The sequence below is a fragment of the Psittacula echo genome (genome assembly GCF_963264785.1).
Source record: "Psittacula echo genome assembly, chromosome: 5".
In the NCBI taxonomy this organism is placed as follows: Eukaryota; Metazoa; Chordata; class Aves; order Psittaciformes; family Psittacidae; genus Psittacula; species Psittacula echo.
In genome coordinates this window covers 27,895,230-27,901,710 of record NC_137739.1, presented here as the reverse complement: position 1 = coordinate 27,901,710, position 6,481 = coordinate 27,895,230, and positions in this window count along the sequence as shown.

Below are 6,481 nucleotides of genomic sequence, written 5' to 3'. Positions count from 1 at the left end.
GCTGGAGAACATAAAGAAGGACTACAGAGCCCTGGGAGAGGTGGTTAGGGGCTCTGGAGCTCAGATTGTCTTTTCATCAATCCTCCAGGATATAGGGGGAGACCTTAAAAAAGCTAGGAGGATTGGCCAGGTTAATAAATGGTTAAAAGGGTGGTGCCATAGTCAGGGGTTTGGGTGTCTTGAAAACGGGACCCAAGTTTGTAGGCCAGGTCTAGTGGGGGCTGGTGGAGCTGGTCTGACAAAGAAGGGGAAGAGCGGTTTTGGTAGGAGGCTTGCCAGACTGGTCAAGGATGCTTTAAACTAGATGTGTTGGGGGAGGCTGCCATCATTCCATCCCAACACATCCAGTCAGTTGCCAGCACCTATAATAAATGCTCGGAGCGATGCAGAGATATTCCAGCCACTCCAGCCAATGAGCCAGCTTCATTTGGAGCTCGGCTCAGATGCCTCTATACAAACGCCCATAGCATGGGGAACAAACAAGAGGAATTAGAGATGTGTGCACGACTACGGGAGTATGATATAGTAGGCATCACAGAAACATGGTGGGATGGCTCCTACGACTGGAGTGTTGGAATGGAAGGTTACAGGCTCTTTAGAAAAGACAGGTCTGGCAGGCGGGGAGGGGGAGTTGCCATTTATGTTAGGGATAGGCTGGAGAGTATGGAACTCTGTGTGGGAACGGGTGAGCAGTCAACAGAGAGTTTGTGGGTCAGGGTTAAAGGGAGAACAGCGATGGGGGACATTACAGACGGCCTGATCAAGAGGAATCTGTGGATGAAGTGCTCTATAGGCAGATAGGAACAGTCTCACGCTCACAGGCCCTTGTTCTCATGGGAGACTTCAACCACCCTGACATCTGTTGGAGCGATGGTACGGCCCGGCACAAGCAATCCAGGAGGTTCCTCGACTGTGTGGAAAACAACTTCCTTCTGCAAGTAATAGAGGAGCTGACAAGGAGAGGTGCCATGCTTGACCTCGTGCTCACCAACAGGGAAGGACTGGTTGGAAATGTGATGCTCCAGGGCAGCCTTGGTTGCAGTGACCACGAGATGGTTGAATTCGAGATTCTCAGGACAGTGAGAAGAGCGTGCAGCAAGCTCACTGCCCTGGACTTCAAGAGAGCAGACTTTGGCCTCTTGAGGAACCTGCTTAGTAAGGTTCCATGGGATACAGCCCTAGAGGGTAGGGGGGCCCAAGAATGTTGGTTGATATTCAAGGATCACCTGCTCCAAGCTCAGGAGTGTTGCATCCCAACTAGAAGGAAGTGCAGCAGGAGGGCCAGGAGACCTCCTTGGATGGATAAGGAGCTGCTCAGGAAAAATCAAAGGAAAAAAGAGGCTTATAGAAGGTGGAAGCAGGGACAGGCGGCCTGGGAAGAATACAGGGATGTTGTCCGGGAAGCTAGGGACCAGGTGAGGAAAGCTAAGGCCCAGTTAGAATTGAACTTGGTTAGGGATGTTAAGGATAACAGGAAGGGATTCTATAGGTACGTAGTGAGTAAAAGACAGACTAGGGACAACGTAGGCCCCCTCCGGAAGATATCGGGAGAACTGGCTACCCTGGATTTGGAGAAGGCTGAGGTTCTTAATGACTTCTTTGCCTCGGTCTTCACTGGCAAAGTCTCTGACCACACCACCCAAGTCTTGGAAGGCGAACGCAGGGACTGTAAGAATGAAGACCCTAGGCCCACTGTAGGAGAGGATCTGGTTCGAGACCATCTTAAAAACGTAAACGTGCACAAGTCCATGGGACCTGATGAAATCCATCCGTGGGTCCTGAAGGAGCTGGTGAATGAAGTTGCTAAGCCACTGGCCATCATATTTGAAAAGCCGTGGCAGTCAGGTGAAGTTCCCGACGACTGGAAGAAGGGAAATATAACCCCCATTTTCAAGAAGGGGAAAATGGATGACCCGGGGAATTACAGACCAGTCAGTCTCACCTCTGTGCCTGGCAAACTCATGGAGCAGATTCTCCTGGAAGGCATGCTAAGGCACATGAAAAACAAGGAGGTGGTTGGTGACAGCCAGCATGGCTTCACTAAGGGGAAATCCTGCCTGACCAATTTGGTGGCCTTCTGTGATGGGGCTACGAAACTGATGGACAGGGGCAGAGCAGTTGATGTCATCTACCTGGACTTGTGCAAAACCTGTGACACTGTCCCACACGACATCCTTGTCTCTAAATTGGAGAGACATCAATTTGATGGGTGGACCACTTGGTGGATAAAGAACTGGCTGGATGGCCGCACACAAAGATTTGTGGTCAATGGCTCCATGTCTGGCTGGAGACCGGTAACGAGTGGTGTCCCTCAGGGATCGGTGTTGGGACCGGTCTTGTTCAACATCTTTGTCGGTGACATGGACAGTGGGATTGAGTGCGCCCTCAGCAAGTTTGCCGATGACACCAAGCTGTGTGGTTCGGTTGATACACCGGAGGGAAGGGATGCCATCCAGAGGGACCTCGATACGCTTGTGAGGTGGGCTGATGCCAACCTCATGAAGTTTAACCATGCCAAGTGCAAGGTCCTACACCTGGGTCGGAGCAATCCCAGGCATGGCTACAGGTTGGGCAGAGAAGAGATTCAGAGCAGCCCTGCAGAGAAGGACTTGGGGGTGCTGGTCAATGAGAAAATGAACATGAGCCGGCTTCAGTGTGCGCTCGCAGCCCAGAAAGCCAACTGTATCCTGGGCTGCATGAAAAGGAGTGTGACCAGCAGGTCGAAGGAGGTGATCCTGCCCCTCTACTCTGCTCTCATGAGACCTCACTTGGAGTATTGTGTGCAGTTCTGGTGTTCTCAACATAAAAAGGCCATGGAACTGTTGGAACAAGTCCAGAGGAGGGCCACGAGGATGATCAGGGGGCTGAAGCACCTCCTGTATGGAGACAGGCTGAGAAAGTTGGGGCTGTTCAGCCTGGAGAAGAGAAGGCTGCGTGGAGACCTCATAGCAGCCTTCCAGTATCTGAAGGGGGCCTACAAGGATGCTGGGGATGGACTCTTCATGAGGGACTGTAGTGACAGGACAAGGGGTAACAGGTTCAAACTTAAACAGGGGAAGTTTAGATTGGATCTAAGGAAGAAATTCTTTACTGTTAGGGTGGTGAGGCACTGGAATGGGTTGCCCAGGGAAGTTGTGAATGCTCCATCCCTGGCGGTGTTCAAGGCCAGGTTGGATGAGGCCTTGGGTGACCTGGTTTAGTGTGGGGTGTCCCTGCCCATGGCAGGGGTGTTGGAACTAAATAATCTTAAGGTCCTTTCCAACCCTAACTATTCTATGATTCTATACAATCACAGAATCACAGACTGGTTTGGGTAATAAACCATTAAAGCTCATCCAGTTCCAAACCCCGGCCATGGGCAGGGACACCTTCCACTAGTCCAGGTTGCTCCAAGCCCCATCCAACCTGGCCTTGAACACTGCCAGGGATGGGGCCGCCACAGCTTCTCTGAGCAACCTGTGCCAGGGCCTCACCATCCTCACAGGGAAGAACTTCTTCCTGAGATCCCATCTCAATCTCCCCTCTGCCAGGTTAAAGCCATTCCCCCTTGTCCTGTCACTACAGGCCCTTGTCAAAGACCCTTCTCCAGATTTCATGTTGGATACTTTAGGTATTGGAAGGCTGTTCTAAGGTCTCCCTGTTTGTATTTTTGTATCTGACATACTACCTTTATTAATTTATTATCTCTGAAACTATTACAGCTGTACTGGGAATACATGAGTCAGAAATAGGTGCAGGATAAAATGGCTCCTTTGCATTCCCACACTGGCTTCCATTGGTGTCTGATCATCTCTATCCCACAATTTGATTATTTCCACATGGTTTTTGGTGGTCTGACCTTCCCTTTCCTAACAGCACTGACTTGCTTTTCAAAATCATTGTGTTTTCTACTCTTGTAAAGTCTAAACCCCTTCCATTTCCAGGGGATACAAAGTCTAGGTGCCATAGCCAAAGCAAAACAAACCAAAGCAAAGTAGATCAGTGAGTTGAATTTTAAATATCGACTCACTTTCTTAATTTCAACTATTAGGATGAGAACAGGCATGTGCCTATGTGAAAGACTTTGGCATGAAGATACGTAACTGTTAGCCCAAAGAACTCTTTCGAGGAGGTGAATCTTATTGAAGGGACTTGCTAAGGTCAGTCTAAACTCCACACTGTGTGAAGTTTATCACACCTCAGCATGACACTGAAACTAGCATGACTTTCATGTGTTACTTTTCCCTGGCAGTACCTTGGTTCCTGAACCCCCTGTTAGCAAAGCCCAAGCTCATACCTGGCTGAAATTTATCACTTTATTAAAGGCAGCAACAGAAGCAAAATTAAATCTCAGAGAGAAACAAGTCCATGTATGCATAATTGAATACCAAAATGCAAGTTCAAGCGCACTGTTCTAGGACTTGGCAAGCCAAATTCGTGGACTTCACAGGACACCTTTGCCTGACATCCTATTGCTGAAGAGAGAAGGGAAAACCTACAGGTTACCAATACTGGCATGGAGCAGACAAGTCTGAACTCTGCAGAAAACCATCTTCTGTGCAGCGAGGTAAGTTAAAGTTTGTCTTGTTGCTTTTCCAGGTTAGTTCTGTAGGCGTAAGAAGCTTTCATTTTGCCTCAGAGGTCAGTCAAAGCACAATCCAGAAGGAGAAGGCAGTTTATCGAGAGAGTCTAGAACTGCAGCTTACAAGGAAATTATTTTTCTGCTTCACAGTCTCCTCACACAGCTTCAGAAATTTTCCAATTCTAAAATTGGCTGGATGGGGCCTTGAGCAGCCTGGTCTAGCGGAAGGTGTCCCTGCCTATGGCATGTGGGGGTGGAACTAGATGAGCTTTAAGGTCCCTTCCAAACCAAACCATTCTGTGATGCTGTGAATTCCAGCTGAGAGGAAAAAAATCCAACTATACCCAGCCTTCCAGAGCTGTGAAACTGGAGTGCTTGTTTCAGTGGAATAAATGGGTTTAAGGAACACAATTGCCAACCATGTTTCTTAGAACAGAATATACTATGAAGCAGGGCGCCAGGTTTTGAGCAAAACCAGCATCATGAAGATAATCTCAGTCTTTATCTGCTCCTCCTGCATCATAAAATTAACAAGGTAAATAAATTTTTACAATGGTACTTTTTTTTTTTTTTAAATAGAGAAAATTGGAGTCTCTTAGCAGATGAGAAAGAGGTGATAATAGTTCTTCTTGGCATAAAATACAAGTAAGGATAGACTGAAGCTATGACTACTACAGAATCTTTCTGCTACCTTGTAGGCAAGAGGAAACAAAAAAAGGATAGGAGAAACAAGAATAGCGCTTGTCTGTGGGGTGCATTTTTTATTGTTGTCTGCAAACTGGACAAAACTGTAGATGTAGCATAAACTTGTCACACATTGTGACCTTAGCATCTTGTGCTGACACTTTTATCAAGCAAGCTAGGTTTAACTGGGGAAAAAAACCCCAAACCAGACATGAAATCTGCAGATCATGGAATTTTGTATTTCAGGTCAATAAAGCACTCAGATTCTGTGTCCTGGGGAGTGGTAGCACTGAAGTCCACTTAGCCCATTTTGGTCTTTCAGGATGGAGCAGACAAAGGCTCAGTGGTGGGAAAATGAGGAGGGTGAGACAGTGATCACAGTGAAGTGTATTACCTTTGGCCATTTTTCCTGCTAGCATAATGGCTTTAATCTGACAGAGGGAATATTTAGATTGTAGGAAGAAGTTCTTCCCTGTGAGGGTGGTGAGGCCCTGGCACAGGTTGCCCAGAGAAGCTGTGGCTGCCCCATCCCTGACAGTGTTCAGGGCCAGGTTGGATGGGGCTTGGAGCAACCTGGTCTAGTGGAAGGTGTCCCTGCCCATGACAGGGGGTTGGAACTGGATGAGCTTTAAGGTGCCTTCAACTCAAACCAGTCTGTAATTCTACAGTATCTGAGCATGCTTTCCCATCCATTACACATGAAAGCTGAGGACCAAGTAAGTTGTAATTAACTTGACATTAACTCCATTTGCTTTGAAGATTAATAAATACCACCACATTTCCCAGAAGAATTTGAATGTCTTGAACAAAATATATATTTGATGGGGCATGGAGTCTGAAATCAAGATTTCCCTTCCTGCAGATGCTGTTAAAAAACAGCTCCAGCCTCTCTCTGTGGTTGAGATAAATTAGCAGATTGCCACGAAGCAACCACTCATTTCTCTGACAGAGGAACTCCCTTTGGTTTCTGATCCGAGTATCTTGCAACAAACCTTCAACCCAGCGTTGGTGTTGTGATAAGCCTAAGAAGCAAGCAGGATGTGGCCAGAGATGATTGTGTTTAGCATTCAAAGATGATCATCCTATACTGCATCTTAAATTACAAGATGATCATGAGAACACTGAGTTTATTATCAATCACACTAGCTCTGCCTTCTAGTAATGAATAAAATTATCACTACCCTTCCTAAATTACACAAGATTTTATCTTGAAATATATCTTTTGCCTGCATGGTG